The sequence below is a fragment of the Carassius auratus genome, chromosome 1 (genome assembly GCF_003368295.1).
Source record: "Carassius auratus strain Wakin chromosome 1, ASM336829v1, whole genome shotgun sequence".
NCBI lineage: Eukaryota > Metazoa > Chordata > Actinopteri > Cypriniformes > Cyprinidae > Carassius > Carassius auratus.
In genome coordinates this window covers 4,341,796-4,360,175 of record NC_039243.1, presented here as the reverse complement: position 1 = coordinate 4,360,175, position 18,380 = coordinate 4,341,796, and the positions used below count along the sequence as shown (strand labels likewise).

Below are 18,380 nucleotides of genomic sequence, written 5' to 3'. Positions count from 1 at the left end.
ATTTGAATAGGAAGGAGGTGTTGGTCTTCATCGATGATCTGATAATTTTTTCGGAATGGAAGAGCATGAGTCAAGACTATTGCACGTTTTAAAACGGCTGAAGGAGTATGGACTAAAACTGTCGCCTGAAAAGTGCAAGTTTTTCCAGACGTCTGTTTGATACCTTGGTCATGTTGTATCTGAGAATGGAGTGGAGACCGATCCAGTGAAAATTGAGGCCCTTAAAACCTGGCCAAGACCTAGGAACCTCAAGGAATTAAGATCCTTCCTGGGGTTTTCTGGATATTATAGGAGGTTCATTCAGAATTATTCTAAGATGATAAAACCTCTCAATGACCTTACAGTAGGATATCCACCTCTTCAAAAGGGTCGGAGACGAGGGAATGAGAGCAAACAGTATTTTGACCCAAAAAAAGAGTTTGGGGACAGATGGGATCAGTCCTGTCAACAAGCCTTCGACATGATCATTGAGAAACTCACCTCTGCACCGGTCTTGGGATTTGCAGATCCAAAGATTCCTTACATCCTGCATAATGACGCCAGTACTACTTGGCTTGGGGCAGCCTTGTATCAGAAACAAGAAGGACAAATGCGGGTGATCGCATTTGCTAGCAGAGGGTTGACGAGAAGTGAGACCAGATATCCAGCTCACAAACTAGAATTTCTAGCCCTTAAATGGGCAGTTACGTCGAAGTTCAGCGATTACCTGTACGGAGCAGAATTTGTGGTTGTAACAGATAGCAACCCTTTGACTTACATTCTGACATCTGCGAAGCTGGATGCTACCAGTTATCGCTGGTTGTCAAGTCTGTCCACCTACAATTTCAAGCTCCAGTACAGGGCTGGAAGTCAGAATTGTGATGCAGATGGGCTTTCTAAACGTCCACATGGCGAGCTTTTGGATGAGCTTGCATCCCAGAAAGGGAGGGAGAGAATAAAACAGTTTACCCTTCATCATTTAGATGAATTTGGAGCTGAGGGTTTTATTATCCTGCCAGAAGCTATTATAGCCATCTGCGACAGACATCAAATTGGAAAGTTCCCGGATGAATGCAAATTGTCCAATTCTTCCATTTCCCTTGTTGAGTCCTTAGCTCTGCATGCAGATGTCCTACCTGAAGAGTTTGAACAGGAGAATGGGCATGGCCTTCCGGTTATTCCTTACCTGTCCAATGAGGAGTTAAGAAAGTAGCAGAGGATGGATCCTGACCTTAAATTCATCATTGATAGTTTGGAGCTGAATGGGAGTGGAATCGGTTAGAATTAAGAGATGGACTGCTTTACAGGAAGAGGCAAGATCAAGGAAACACACTCCATCAGTTAGCCTTACCTGTGGCTTTGCGAGGAACAGTGTTGAGGAGTCTGCATGATGACATGGGACACATGGGTATGGAAAGGACCCTTGACCTTGTCAGGACCAGATTCTTTTGGCCAAAAATGTCATCATCTGTGGAAGAGAAGATTAAGACATGTGAGAGATGTGTACGTAGGAAAGCATTACCAGAGAAAGCAGCTGAGATGGTGAACATCAAGACTACCAGACCGTTGGAGTTGGTCTGTATGGACTTCTTGTCTCTAGAGCCAGATAGGAGTAACACCAAAGATATATTAGTCATTACAGACCACTTCACCAAATATGCTGTGGCTGTGCCTACCCGGAACCAGAAGGCCCCAACATGTGGCTAGATGCTTATGGGAAAACTTCCTAGTACATTATGGGTTTCCAGAAAGACTGCACAGCGATCAAGGACCGGATTTTGAGTCACGCCTGATCAAAGAGCTGTGTCACATTGTAGGCATACACAAGGTGAGAACTACTCCTTACCACCCGAGAGGAAATCCAGTGGAGAGATTCAATAGAACCCTTCTCCAGATGTTGGGTACTCTTGAGAACAAAAATAAGTCATGCTGGAAGGAGTATGTGAGGCCCTTGGTACATGCTTACAATTGCACTCGAAATGATGTGACTGGATATACTCCCTATGAACTAATGTTTGGTAGACAACCCAGGCTGCCAGTTGACTTGGCCTTTGGTCTGCCAGTGAATGGATCGACTAAGTCTCACTCTCAGTATGTGAGGGATCTGAAAGAGGGTTTAAGGGAGAGCTATGAGATTGCCATCAAGAACGCTGCAAAAGTGGCTCAACGTAACAAGCGCAGATTTGACAAACATGTGGTTGTTTCTAACCTCGATTTGGGAGATAGAGTCCTTGTGCGGAATTTGAGACTGAGAGGCAAGAACAAGCTGGCAGACAAATGGGAGTCAGATGTTTATGTAGTCGTCCGGAAGGTTGGAGATCTCCCAGTGTATGTAGTCCAGCCTGAGGGAAAGAACGGTCCAGTTCGCACTCTACACCGTGACTTACTTCGCCCTTGTGGGTTTTTATCTGTGAACGAAATTGAAGAGTTGGGTCCTCTGAATGTTCAACGTAAACCTATAACCAGATCTAACTCTGCTCTAGAAGCTGCTCACCACGAACATCTAATGAGCGATCAGTCAGAATCTGATGATGACTCTCTTGATATTAGAAGTTCAAGACGCCAGTTGGAATTCATTAAAACAACTGTCTTACCTTCTGAGAGTCCCATGGTTGTAAAGAACTTACCTGCTGTGGAGTCCATTGAACCACCCCCTGTTGTGGTGAACCCTGTAAAAGAAACCTTACCTGAAGCTGTGTCCTATGACTCCCCTTCTGCTGTCGTAAACCCTGAAGGGGAGACCTTACCTGACACTAGACTAGAAGAGTCAACAGATAACCAACAAGATAATGACAGTGAGAATCACTTACCTGTGGTGAACTCTGCTGATTTCAACACCAATGAAGCGGATTCTGGGAAAGATGGAAATATGGCTGAAGGGGAGACCAGCGGAGGAGTGCTGGAATTAGACCCTGTGGGTGATGAAGTTCAATCCAGTGATCAAACCCCACCTACCAAAACAGCTCAAATTTACCAACCAGTCATGGATGATGACCTAGGCGCCAATGGCCCTAGACGTTCTAAAAGGCAGTGTGGACCTCCTAATAAACTTGAGTATCATAAATTAGGAAATCCCTTGACATTGGTCATTCAGTCCCTACTACAAGGTTTGAGCTCTGCCTTTACCACTTCATTGGAAGAAACAACAGTCACTAGTCATCAAACCTTTGATGTATCGGATGCTTTCCCCACTGTAGTGACGATTCAACCTCATCCATGCCCGAGGACGTGCCTATCGCGGCAAATTACAACGCAGCACGCGTTCCCGATCCTTCTTTTTTTTCCCGTGAACTTGAGAGGAGAGCAGATGGCTGTCGCTGATCCAAGAGATTTAGTGCTTCAGAATTGAAAATAAATGACGTAAGATCAATTTAATACATCCCTATATCATTATACATCAATGATATAAAATTTAGTATTTTTGTAACCGCAGAACCAGTTGATTTATCTCGTGTAACGTTCTTAACGCATGTTGGTAGCGCAGTTTTAGCGTTAGCATAATCCTGATGTAAATTATCTTACATATTTCTAATGAAGGACTGAGAGAAAAGCAGGGTGTGTCTGAGGGTGATATCTTTTAACGTGGATCATTGGGAGTTTTCTGGATTTTTCATATACATTTGAATGAGTTTCCTTGGTGAGTTGATGTGGTTTCATTTTATTTCCTTTACAATATGGGTTAAGGTTTTGTTAAAAATGTGTTTCATAAATTAACCATTTATTTGGTGTGGTGTAAATGATGGAAAAAGACCTAAGAGTGAAATAGAGACAACAGTAATGGTAATTCCTGTGAAATAGCAATAGTTAATATGCTTAGTGTGTCAAACAAAGAAATTATACAAGTGACTTGCATAAAATTAAAGTGCAATGCTTATTGTTAAAAAGAAATACCAAAGAAGGAAAAGAAAAAAACTTGTACAAAGAAATTTCATACACAGAAGTATATAAATGTTTATATTGTTTATTTGAAATTTGTGTTGAATCAGTATATACATTGTAAAGTGATGATTGATTATTTCTTTATTTTTTTATTTTAATTTTTATTTATTTTTTTGCCTTGTGTTTTCAAGGCCAGTTTTTTTTTTCTCTCTCTTTGTTGTTCCATGTAATGTTCTGTTGATGCTCATCTACTGCATGTGGCCTGTTCTGGATACGGATCAAGTGAAGTGTGAACCTTTTCCTGGATCGTGAACTGTCTCAACTCTCTCCTGTGCGTGTAACGGTGGAGTTTGGACTGGCGAGCCACCCATTGGCTGAAGGTTGAGAACATTCCTGTTTTGAAAGAGCACCGAAGTTGAACTTGTTCATCTTCAAATGGTAGGAGTGGAATTTTAGACTTTAGAGACATTGGATTTCATTACTTCCTGGATTCTTGGACTAAATTTATGAACTGCTTTTTTTTGTTTTTTTCCTTCTCCAAGAATGATTCTGATTTGTTTGTTGCAAGCAGTGGACTCTTGTTAAATTTTGAGGTGTTCAGACTGAATGGAATTTTGTTTATTGGGTGTTTTAATATCTTTCAGAAACTTTCTTGAGGTTTATGGGTAAATAATCGCTGAACAATTAAACTAAGATTTAAATTTAGGAACAGAACAGTTAAAAAAAGAAAAGGTTGATTATAAATTAATGATAAACTGCTTTAAAATTTAACCTGTTGAATTAGATATCAACGAGGTAGAAAAACGGAAGGGAAACGTCAATTTACTTTCATGAGTTATATTGCTGTAAGTCTGTAAGGGAAAAAGAACGTGGTACAAATCCTTATTATTGAATGCAACTAACTGAGGTTATTGTATACTGAGTGTGAGGAAACAAAACTGTTTTTTTTTTTGTTGTTAATTCACTGTTAAAATATAATCTTTCTTATTCGTACCTCAACCCCCGTGTCTTGAGCGGTTCACTGCTGTCGCACATCTCTCTCCTCGGACGAACCTAGACTGCTGAACTTACTGGTCCATTGACAAAAAAACTTGAAAGATATTAGGGTGGCCTGTGTTACAAAAAGTGGCGAGCCAGCAGCCAGGAGAGCGATTGCAACAGCAGTGGCTGATTAGAGCAGCTGAGTTTTCTAGAAAGATAACATATTGAACAGAACTTTAACATCATGGATATCATTGAGAAAGAGAATGTAAACATCTCAAACGCAGTTATTGTTGGCGGTTTGACACTAACAGAGGCAGACACAGACTTAGAGTCATGGCTTTTGAGATATGGCAGTATTAGTCGAAATCTTCTCATTGATGACCCAAACTCTGAGTTCCATCATCATGCTATCATAGAGTTTACCTGCAGCTCTGCAATGAAAACATTGATGCCCCTGTTACCTCTAACAGTTGTTAGTATGTCAACCCCAGGTACCACTTTTATTGTGCGTGCTTTAGGTTGCGTCTACCCTCATGTTGTCGATCAAGAAAGGAGTTCGAAATGACAACACCATCTTTGTCGCAGGCGGTGAGAATATCCCATTGGTGAAAGATCAACCTGTCCGTAGCCTGGGTCGTACCTACACAGCAGAGCTCTCAGACAGGCAGATGGGGGAGACGGTGAGGAAGCAGCTCGCAGATGGCCTGGCCAAGATCAACCGAAGCCAACTTCCCGGAAAGCACAAAGTGTGGTGTTACCAGGCCATACTGTACCAAAGGGTGATGTGGCCACTGAAGATGAGCGAAATCCCCTTATCAGTGGTAAGCAAGATGGACGGGCTGGCAAACTCGTTCATCAGGAAGTGGCTGGGACTACCAAGATGCTTCTCGGAGGTAGGCCTCTTCAGGAGGAACACGCTACAACTACCACTGCGATCCATCAGCGGGGGATACAAGCAAGAGAAGGCTCGGCTGGTGCTGGAGCTGAGGGAAACCACTGACCAGCTGGTGAGAGCAGCGGGCACCCAGATAAGAACGGGAAGAAAGTGGAAAGCCCAAGAAGAGGTCGACATGGCAATCGCTAGGCTGAAGCACCGCGAGGTGGTTGGCAGAGTCCAGGAGGGTCGAGCAGGCCTTGGAGGGGTGATGTTCCCTTGTTCTGGTCAAAGGCTTCCAAAGAAGACCGGAAAGCCATGGTGGTGGCGGAAGTGGCAAGAACTGAGCACGAACGCCTTAACGTCAAAGCTGTGTCCCAGGGCCAGCAAGGACGTTGGACGTCATGGGAAGGCCTCACAGACAGGTCCATGTCATGGTCCGACCTATGGAAGATCCCCCAAGCTAGGCTCAGCTTTCTGATCAGAGCAACCTATGACACCTTGCCTTGTCCACGAAACCTCCACCAATGGTTTGGGGCCGAAGAGACATGTTCCCTTTGTAACACCAGCAACGCAAGCCTCCAGCACATCCTGTCGGGCTGCACGACGGCATTGTCCCAAGGCCGCTATAGGTGGCGACATGACCAAGTACTGAAAAAGCTGGCAGAGGTGTCAGAGTCATGCAGAAAGGAGGCGAATAGTAGACCTTCCGCTCGAGGTTGGCATGCCATCCAGTTCGCGAGGGCTGGAGAGAGCATCAGACCCTCCCGCCAGAGAGACACAGCAAGGCTCCTCTCACCGGGAAGTGAGTGGACTATGAGGGTCGACTTGGGAAGGCAGCTCCAGTTCCCCAGGGAAATAGTGGAAACATCCCTGCGGCCCGACCTCATAATGTGGTCAGAGACTTGCAAGACCGTCCTCCTCGTGGAACTCACTGTACCATGGGAGGGGGGTGGGGGGTGGAGGCCGCGTATGAGCGGAAGCGAGCCAAGTACTCTGATCTGGCGGCAGAGTGCAGGGAGGCGGGCTGGAAAGCCGTTATCTGCCCTGTGGAAGTGGGGTGTAGGGGCTTTGTAGGTTCCTCAACCGCTCGCCTACTCCGCGACATGGGATGCACAGGAGCAAGGCATCGAAAAGCCATGAAAGAGCTGGCAGAGGAGGCAGAGAAAGGCAGCTTCTGGCTGTGGCTAAGGAGGAAGGAGAAGGTTTGGGGGGCAAACACCTAGGGCATCAGCAGGGGTGGCAGGGAGAGATCCCTGCCATCGCTCCGCCACCACGAGACGTACTGGGGTTAAAGGAGCGAAACGTCGATGAGTGGTGGTCCCCAGCTGACGACCCGCTCAGGCTCACAAAAGTGTTCAGTGAGGTGCCATGACACACAAGTTCAAAAGGCACCGGAGGAGGTGCGTCAGGCAGTGATGCCCAGCAGGAAAACCAACACCTGTATCTTGATATGCGTGCTTTAGGTTGCGTCTACCCTCATGTTGCTAGTGACAGTGCTGCTAAGGGGTATCTGGAAGAATTGCAAAACATTGCTAGTATAAGTGGCAAATCAATTGAGGAAATACTCCAGGCGAATTACTGAAAATTAAATTCGGCCCCTCTCTTGTTGGGCCATCACCGTCTTCAGCTGAAAGACTTGAATACTCAAATGCAGCAGATTTTCAAATACATGATAGCTGCACAGTCTACTCACCAGATGGACAGTTGTCCCCAGCCCATACCACAGAATGTGATCCCTGAACAAGTAGCTACTCTTCCATCGCAAAACCCACCATCTCATGAAATTGAATACACAAACTCACAAAACCTGGCCAAGGAAAAGTCTAACCATGGAACTAGTCATCCCGTAGTCACTGTGTCATCTCATCCAGCACTTTCCATGAATATAATTGATCCTCCCAGTGTACAAAAGTAGTAGTTGAGCACATTGTCCGAACCAATGACACAGCTCCATCATATAATACCTCGCTCCGCCTCAGGTCCTTCTCTGGAAAGGTTCCTAGACCTGTTAACGAACCAGACTTTGACACTTGGCGTGCAAACGTCGACCTCCTACTGACAGATCTTCTATTTCTGACTTGCATCGGACAGGAAAATACTAGACAGTCTGCTTCCCCCAGCAGCAGATATTGTTAAACATGTATCACCAACAGCTTACCTGCAGTATATCTAGAGTTGTTGGAATCTGTTTATGGATCTGTAGAAGATGGAGACGAGTTGCTAGCCAGGTCATGAGCACTCTCCAAAATCATGGTGAGAAGCCTTCATCTTACCTGCACAGATAACAGATTCACTTGAGCACAGCAATCCGACGAGGTGGCATATCTGAAGGTGAGCGAGACCGCAGTCTTCTTAAGCAGTTTTGTCGTGGCTGTTGGAACAATGCTCTCATTGCCGATCTTCAGCTGGAAAGGAGGAAAGTTAACCCTCCTTCATTTGCAGAATTAGTAGTTCTTATCCGCACAGAAGAAGATAAGAATGCTTCGAAGGAAGAAAAGGATGAGGAAACATTTAGGGCTAAACAAGCTCTGTCCTGCCCCCTCAAAGTTGAGACTGTCAACCAACCAGATATCTGCACACCCATGTGAAACACAAGATGACCAAGCTGATACATCTCTTGCAAAGCAAGTCTGTGAACTTCAAGCTCAAGTGTTGCTCTGCAAAAACACTCAAGCCAGAAGGATAAGACCAAAAACACGAAACCAGATGAAGTGGTACACTGAGAAAAGTTGTTACCGAGTTACAAGCCCAGATTACAGCCATGCAAACTGCAGCCACTTCAAGAATGAAGAGTGATGAGCAAGCAACTGAAATTTCTGATTTAAAGAGGCAGATCGCTGATTTGAAGGGTTCAAATAACTGCTCCTGAGATGTACAGACACCATTCTGAGAAGTTCCTTCAGTCCAAAAGCAGCACCCAACACACACGACCTGAAACCAGGCACAACAGAGTGGTCTAGAGATGGTAGACTACCTGATAGTAGACCTCGTCCAAGTATGTTTCAGATGCGGGGAAGATGTGCATCTTGCCAGCAGCTGTAGTAATGCTCCTGATCCTGCTAAAGTTTCTTTTAAGAGAAAGGCGCAAGCTGAGGGAGCGACAAGCCCAGTGGGATACCCACCATGATGCAGCTATGAGACCTTTAAACTGAGGATGGTCTCTGTAGAGGGGCATACAGAGACTGGACAGGGAAAGAATTGCCCTAAGGAATTTAGACACCCGTCAACCGAAATGCATATGACACATTCCCATTAAGGAACTTACCCAGAGGATTAGTAGGAGTAAAGTGCACTGCCCAAATTACTGTTGGAGAGAAAAAGGTTTCCTGCCTTCTGACACAGGATCCCAGGTAACCACAGTTCCCTGGTCATTCTATGAAGAACATTTGTCAGATTGTCCTCTTAAGTCATTGGATAACTTGCTGCAAGTGGAAGGGGCGAATGGACAAACAGTGCCTTATCTCGGATATGTGGAACTAACTCTCAAATTCCCCAGAGAATTCCTTGGAACAGAGACAGAGGTACCTACTCTAGCCCTGGTAGTTCCAGATTTGATGAACGCGCCTCAAGTTCTGATTGGCACAAATCCATTAGATGCCCTTTACTATAACTATGTCCAGCAACCAGTATCCTTGCCTCAATCTAACTCCCATGGTTACCGTGCAGTCCAAAAGGTTCTGGAAGCAAGACACCGACAAGCAAGTTCTGATGTAGTAGGCTGGGTGAAATTCAAGGGACATGTTCCAGAGTTAGTACCTGCGGGATGTACAGTAGTCCTTGACGGACATGTTCTGGTTGACTGCCATCCTGTTGATAAATGGGTAGCCTTGGAATCACCAACTTCACCCGCCTTACCTGGAGGGTTGCTGGTTGCCAGCTGTTTGCATACCTTACCCTGCAAGAGGCAACACCAGTTACCAGTTGTGTTGAGGAATGAAACCCAGACCGACATTACCATCCATCCCAGGACTATAATCGCTGTAATGCGGGCTGTCCAAGAGGTGATGCAGAGTAGACAAACAAGTTCCAGTGCTGTGAATGAAAAACTACCTGCTCGTTCCAATCTCAAATTTGACTTTGGAGATCCCCCTTGACCTCTGAGTGGAAAAAACGGATTACAGATCAATTGAATAACATGCCCGAAGTCTTTGCTATGCACGACTTAGATTATGGTCATACAGAAAAAGTAACTCACCGTATAAAGCTTAATGACGAAACCCCTTTTAAACACAGGCCTCGACCAATCCATCCTCAGGATATTGATGCAGTGCGGAAACATTTACAGGAGTTGTTAGCTGCTGGAATAATCCGAGAGTCAGAATCTCCCTTTGCTTCCCCATAGTGGTTGTAAAGAAAAGGATGGTTCTGTACGTCTGTGTATTGATTTCAGAAAGCTAAATACACAAACCATTAAAGATGCATATGCCCTGCCGAATCTGGAGGAAAGTCTTTTCAGCATTGACCGGTTCAAAGATGGTTCTCTGTCCTTGACTTAAAATCGGGATATTATCAGATCGAAATGGAGGAAGCTGACAAGTGTAAGACTGCCTTTGTGTGTCCCCTGGGGTTCTGGGAGTTCAATAGGATGCCCCAGGGGATCACCAACGCCACTAGTACGTTTCAAAGGCTCATGGAGAGATGTATGGGTGATTTGAATAGGAAGGAGGTGTTGGTCTTCATCGATGATCTGATAATTTTTTCTGAAAGCTTGGAAGAGCATGAGTCAAGACTATTGCAAGTTTTAAAACGGCTGAAGGAGTATGGACTAAAACTGTCGCCTGAAAAGTGCAAATTTTTCCAGACGTCTGTTTGATACCTTGGTCATATTGTATCTGAGAATGGAGTGGAGACCGATCCAGTGAAAATTGAGGCCCTTAAAACCTGGCCAAGACCTAGGAACCTCAAGGAATTAAAATCCTTCCTGGGGTTTTCTGGATAACATAGGAGGTTCATTCAGAATTATTCTAAGATGATAAAACCTCTCATGACCTTACAGTAGGATATCCACCTCTTCAAAAGGGTCTGAGACGAGGGAATGAGAGCAAACAGTATTTTGACCCAAAAAAAAGAGTTTGGGGACAGATGGGATCAGTCCTGTCAACAAGCCTTCGACATGATCATTGAGAAACTCACCTCCGCACCGGTCTTGGGATTTGCAGATCCAAAGATTCCTTACATCCTGCATACTGACGCCAGTACTACTGGGCTTGGGGCAGCCATGTATCAGAAACAAGAAGGACAAATGCGGGTGATCGCATTTGCTAGCAGAGGGTTGACGAGAAGTGAGACCAGATATCCAGCTCACAAACTAGAATTTCTAGCCCTTAAATGGGCAGTTACGTCGAAGTTCAGCGATTACCTGTATGGAGCAAGAATTTGTGGTTGTAACAGATAGCAACCCTTTGACTTACATTCTGACATCTGCGAAGCTGGATGCTACCAGTTATTGCTGGTTGTCAAGTCTGTCCACCTACAATTTCAAGCTCCAGTACAGGGCTGGAAGTCAGAATTGTGATGCAGATGGGCTTTCTAGAACGTCCATATGGCGAGCTTTTGGATGACCTTGCATCCCAGTAAGAGAGGGAGAGAATAAAACAGTTTACCCTTCATCATTTAGATGAATTTGGAGCTGAGGGTTCTATTATCCTGCCAGAAGCTATTAGAGCCATCTGCGACAGACATCAAATTGGAAAGTTCCCGGATGAATGCAAATTGTCCAATTCTTCCATTGCCCTTGTTTAGTCCTTAGCTCTGCATGCAGATGTCCTACCTGAAGAGTTTGAACAGGGAGAATGGGCATGGCCTTCCGGTTATTCCCTTACCTGTCCAATGAGGAGTTAAGAAAGCAGCAGAGATGGATCCTGACCTTAAATTCATCATTGATAGTTTGGAGCTGAATGAGAAGCCTTCCACTCTTAGGGAACCAGTCTCTCACTACTAATTTGTGGATAAGGGAGTGGAATCGGTTAGAATTAAGAGATGGACTGCTTTACAGGAAGAGGCAAGATCAGGAAACACACTCCATCAGTTAGCCTTACTGTGGCTTTGCGAGGAACAGTGTTGAGGAGTCTGCATGATGACATGGGACACATGGGTATGGAAAGGACTCTTGACCTTGTCAGGACCAGATTCTTTTGGCCAAAAATGTCATCATCTGTGGAAGAGAAGATTAAGACATGTGAGAGATGTGTACGTAGGAAAGCATTACCAGAGAAGCAGCTGAGATGGTGAACATCAAGACTACTAGACCATTGGAGTTGGTCTGTATGGACTTCTTGTCTTAGAGCCAGATAGGAGTAACACCAAAGATATATTAGTCATTACAGACCACTTCACCAAATACGCTGCTGCTGTGCCTACCCGGAACCAGAAGGCGCAAACATGTGGCTAGATGCTTATGGGAAAACTTCTAGTACATTATGGGTTTCCAGAAAGACTGCACAGCGATCAAGGACCGGATTTTGAGTCACGCCTGATCAAAGAGCTGTGTCACATTGTAGGCATATACAAGGTGAGAACTACTCCTTACCACCCGAGAGGAAATCCAGTGGAAGAGATTCAATAGAACCCTTCTCCAGATGTTGGGTACTCTTGAGAACAAAAATAAGTCATGCTGGAAGGAGTATGTGAGGCCCTTGGTACATGCTTACAATTGCACTCGAAATGATGTGACTGGATATACTCCCTATGAACTAATGTTTGGGTAAGACAACCCAGGCTGCCAGTTGACTTGGCCTTTGGTCTGCCAGTGAATGGATCGACTAACGTCTCACTCTCAGTATGTGAGGAATCTGAAAGAGGGTTTAAGGGAGAGCTATGAGATTGCCATCAAGAACGCTGCAAAAGTGGCTCAACGTAACAAGCGCAGATTTGACAAACATGTGGTTGTTTCTAACCTCGATTTGGGAGATAGAGTCCTTGTGCGGAATTTGAGACTGAGAGGCAAGAACAGCTGGCAGACAAATGGGAGTCAGATGTTTATGTAGTCGTCCGGAAGGTTGGAGATCTCCCAGTGTATGTAGTCCAGCCTGAGGGAAAGAACGGTCCAGTTCGCACTCTACACCGTGACTTACTTCGCCCTTGTGGGTTTTTATCTGTGAACGAAATTGAAGAGTTGGGTCCTCTGAATGTTCAAGCGTAAACCTATAACCAGATCTAAACTCTGCTCTAGAAAGCTGCTCACCAAGAACATCTAATGAGCGATCAGTCAGAATCTGATGATGACTCTCTTGATATTAGAAGTTCAAGACGCCAGTTCGAATTCATTAAAAAAACTGTCTTACCTTCTGAGAGTCCCCATGGTTGTAAAGAACTTACCTGCTGTGGAGTCCATTGAACCACCCCCTGTTGTGGTGAACCCTGTAAAAGAACCTTACCTGACACTAGACTAAGAAGGAGTTCAACAGATAAACCAACAAGATAATGACAGTGAGAATCACTTACCTGTGGTGAACTCTGCTGATTTCAACACCAATGAAGCGGATTCTGGGAAAGAATGGAAATATGGCTGAAGGGGAGACCAGAGGGAGGAGTGCTGAAATTAGACCCTGTGGGTGATGAAGTTCAATCCAGTGATCAAACACCACCTACCAAAACAGCTTCAAGTTACCAACCAGTCATGGATGATGACCTAGGCGCCAATGGCCCTAGACGTTCTAAAAGGCAGTGTGAACCTCCTAATAAACTTGAGTATCATAAATTAGGAAATCCCTTGACATTGGTCATTCAGTCCCTACTACAAGGTTTGAGCTCTGCTTTAACCACTTCATTGGAAGAAACAACACCCACTAGTCATCAAACCTTTGATGTTCGGATGCTTTCCCCACTGTAGTGACGATTCAACCTCATCCATGCCCGAGGACGTGCCTGAATTCAGGGGGGGAATGTGTAACCCATGGTTACTAGTGGTTAGTAGCAGAGAGAATAATGAAGCAAATATGAGATTAAAATATGTATCTGTGACCTGAATAAAATATTTATAATCATAAATCCTTTATAAATAAAAAAATATATATATTTATATTAAGGATTATAAACTCATCCAATGAAATTTCATTTTGAATGACGTCATTACGTTTCTGCTATCGCGGCAAATTACAACGCAGTGCGCGTTCCAGATCCTTCTTTTTTTTTTTTTTTTTTTCGTGAACTTGAGAGGAGAGCAGATGGCTGTCCGCTGATCCAAGAGATTTAGTGCTTCAGAATTGAAATAAATGACGTAAGATCAATTTAATACATCCCTATATCGTTATACATCATGATATATGTAAATTTTCTACAGAACTATTTCTAATGAAGGTTCTGTGTTAAAGGCACTGTGCTTTGGCGTGTTAAGATCTGGGACAATGTCAATGTCTGTGATGATCCATCATGTGATTGCAGGCTTTCCTGTGACAGCTGTGGTTTCTGTGGGTTTGGTCCTGCTGGCTCTGTGTCTGGTGCTCATGTTGCTCAAAGTTAAATACAGAAGGAAACATGGTGTGACACAACCACACACTACTGAACATTTAATAAATATGAGTTTGTTACCCTCTGCCTCTCATCAATATCTCAGTCTCTTTCTCTTGTTCACACACAGATGTCATCTCATCAGACAGAAGAGAGACAGGAGATCATGAAACGGTGAGTTTCAGAACTGATCTGTGTATAAACTTTACCTTTTAACTAAGAGTTCATGTTTGGGTGATTTTGTTTCCTGCAGGCTCAAGAAAAGATTCAAGTCTCAGATCCTGGATCAACTCCTCTCTATTCCACAGTTCAGTTACCCACAATCCCCTCTGATGAGCTCCTGTACGCTGATGTCAGTTTCCAGAAGAATGAAGAGTCTCTCAGTGAAGCTACAGTCAGATTCAGTAAAGAGGAGATTCACTGTGAATACGCATCTGTCAATTACAGCATCACACCAAAATTAATATTTCCAGTGTATTTTGTTTTTATTCTCAATTTGAATTGTGTCATTCGCTGAGAATAGACAAAGTGACACACTTAGTTTGTGTGAGCAGTTAGTTTTTGACACCTACAGGTCAGTGTTGAGAAAGAAGCTGAAATGTTTTCTCTGTGGCCAAAAACAAGATTAACTTCTGTGTGAAACTGACAGAACACCTTCAGTCCTTTGTAAGCAATCAGTTTGCCAGAAGTATATATATATATAATGCACAAATCATATACTTCTAATCGCCTTTCTTTTTCTTCTTTCTTCACTGTGGAAACACGCATAGCCTTGAATACAGCTGGTGTCTATTAATGTTATTTGTAATAGTGGCTTTTGTTTTTTATTAAAGATATTAAGTTAATTAAGTCTGTAGTTGATGATACTAACAGCTATATAATTAAACTATGGATGAGAAGTATTACAGCAGATACAAAAATAATGAAGACTGCAGTTGCCAGCAGAGAGAGATGTGTTGAAGACAAGCACAAATGATCAAGAAGAATATCTAACATATTAATGTAATAATATATAATATTAAAGTGTTCCTGTGGCTCAGTGGTAGAGCATTGCGTTAGCAGAGAAAGTTGTGGGTTTGATTCTCAGGGAACACATATTAGGGAAAAAAATGTTAGCCTGAATGCACTGTAAGTCGCTTGCAGTAGAAGTCTGCAGCCTTCGTAACATTGGATAAAACCGTCTGATGAATGCATTAATTTAATTTTAAGGAAAACAAAATAAATGCTTTATAACTAAACGCTTACAATGCTTATTTTCCTATTCTTTCACTTTCGTTTTTAACTCATATGAGGCTCATATTAAGGACAATCACACTCCCTCTAGTGGCTAAGAGCAGCATCACATATCAGAAACTGTGGTGTGGTTTAATAAGGTTAATGCTTAATAAATCTTAGTATAGGCCTACTCATTTGTTAGGTTTGATTTTAAGTTTGATTTAATTATATAATTATAATTAATTATATATTTAATTATATTTAAATATAATGCTTATAATAGCAGAAATCTGCTAGTTGATGAATGTCATCAAGGGACAGATTTTGTGATTTAAATAATTTCTGACACTAAAGACTGGAGTAATGATGCTGAAAATGCAGCTGCGCATCACAGAAACACAGAAATGACCTGTTATGTTTCTGTAGTGTAGTGGTCTGTGTTCATCTCAAATATAACATGTTACTTTTAGTGACAGGAGTTCAAGTCCGAGGTCCAATCATATTGCTTTCTCTCCTTTTCATTTGTTGTCTATTAGTCTATTTAATTATTGGGAAAACTACCCTTTCTGCAATAACACGAGGAACAGGAAATGCTGTATTTCTGTTATAGTGAATTATTAACTGGTGTGCTGAATCAGCTGAACTGAGCAGTGGCTGTAGCGTCAGTTTTTGTTGTTGATTAAATATGATTTCCCATATGAATGCGCTTGTTTTGCTCCTTTACATAAGCACATATTTTCATGACGGTTAAAAAAGAAAAATGCTGGCCTTTTTCTCTAAAAGTTAGCTTTCCTCTGCTTTGTTATGTTATCATAACATGCATGCACGAGGCCTATGTAAGCAAGATGATGATGTCGATGATCCTTTTAGTGATTCAGCTTGTGAACAGGATTACTAAGGCTGAAATTACTTCATATTTAATATATATTAACAGATTTTGTGTGGGCCAGATCATCTTTCAACGGGTGCCAGATGTGAGCCGGATCTGAGCCGACACAATGTTGCTACGTGGGACTTCTCTCTCTCTCTCCCTCACTGGGGATCTAATAAATCAAAACACTGTGCCCCTTGTATAAAAAAAAAATAATGCGCCGTTTCGGTTTCCGTCAACTGCTTGGTCACAAAAATGTATGTTGAAATTATGCATTTCAACAACTGATCCAAAATAATAAAGTATAATGAAATATGGAATTCTGACAATATATATGTAATGGGGTGAAGGTAGCATTAGTAGTGGCTATTAGGCATGCTTGGGACTACACATGTTTTGATCTACAGGTCCCATGAGTCTAAGTACTATAAAGGGGGAAATCAAATCTTCTGGCCTTTCTCTTTTGTGGGACCATGTGTTAAGTAGGAGAAGCTGTGTGGTATGTTTCATCGTTGTGTGTTAATGAAACTAGTCGTTGCCTTGTGAACATTATTAAAGTAAATTGTGGAGGTAAGGGTTGTGACTCATGGTTATGGTTATGGTTAGTGTGGGCCATTTTAACGTGTTGTTTGTTTTATAGAGTGCTTAAAGAATATATACTGGTGGATGCCTCAGAAATTGAGTAGATGTATTCATTAACACAGGTACTTATTTTAATTGAATATTGGAGTATTTGAAGTTTGCTTAATTGTTTTTAATTCTAATATTTTAAAGGGGCAATCATGAATTGTATTTTCTTTGTTTTACAGATGATGCATGATTGCCGTTTACTTTTATCTAAAATATTGGTGGCTTAATGTTGGGTAACAAGATATGACTTTACACTATGATGAAGTGACTTGAAGTTATTGTGGGACTGTGATTTCTGTTTTTGTTTTTTTTGTTTTAACCAACCAAGGACAAAGAGGTTCCCATCCTTGTGCGCATGGTTGACTCTCTTAAGGTGATGGGGCACAATTTGTAGTGGTTTGAGTCAAGTGCGTGTTGGTTTTCAATTACACTTGTAGTGTTATTGGTTTTGTGCTGTGATTGAATGTATTCTTCGCAGTGGAATTGGCATTGTATGGGATTGGAACCCTATGGTCTGTAGTGGGTTAAACCTTTTTGTTGTTTTCGTTTCTTTGTCTCTTACCATTCGTGTGTAATAAATTTGTTTGTGCTTGCAAGGAAACACACTGTGGTTGTTGCCCTTCTTTTACACCTTCCCCATTACTTGTAAGGCGTGGGGAGGGTTACATATGCATACTACAATCTCGCACTGAAAAATAATATTAGTAATCGGCTGTTCTTGGGAGATTGACGAGCGCATGTTTGTGGCAAAACAATTCAGTTTTGAACTGTGGAATAGATGTAATCTCACTACAAAAATTAAAACAATTGTTAAACCCATTCATAATTTAGCTTGAAGTGTTGAAAATGTAAAAGACACGATAGCCCTAGCGGCCGAAAATATATAGCATCCGTAGTGGTTTGTACTCCCATTATGAATGGGAAACGGTTTAGGGCCGTTTAGATGAAAGGGCGGCCGCGGCCAGCATTTTACCATTTTTAGCTATTTGTCAGAATAAAAAACAGCAGCTAGGCCTTTAACCTACGTAAAGAAGCAAAACATGCGCGTTCATATGGGAAATCATATTTAATAAACAATACAACCAACCATTAAAAACCAGTTCAACTGTTAATAAATCACTATAAAAGAAATACAGCATTTCCTGTTGTTTTGTGTTATTTGCAGAAAGGATAGCTTCTGCCAACATTTAAAATATATAGACTAATACACAACAAAGCATTTTGTGTGTGTGTGTGTGTGTGTGGTTATTATAATATTTGAAATATATATATATATATATATATATATATATATATATATATATATATATATATATATATATATATATATATTTACTTATGAATAATAACAACCATATTTTGGAGTTCAAATTGTTTTCTTTACATTGAAACCATTTTTCTTCCTCCATTGAAGAGATTTTGTAATTTCAGTGGTACTTTCTGGTAAAATAAAATAATCTGACCTGTATGACATCAAGTACTTTAACTAAGAAAAAT

General features: G+C 42.3%; 1 protein-coding gene across 2 annotated transcripts in view; it reads right to left on the bottom strand.

Moving 5' to 3' along the window:
- LOC113039050 (zinc finger protein 501-like) overlaps positions 1-18,380 on the bottom strand; it is an 847,435-nt gene that overhangs the window by 737,309 nt on the left and 91,746 nt on the right. The window lies entirely within an intron of this gene.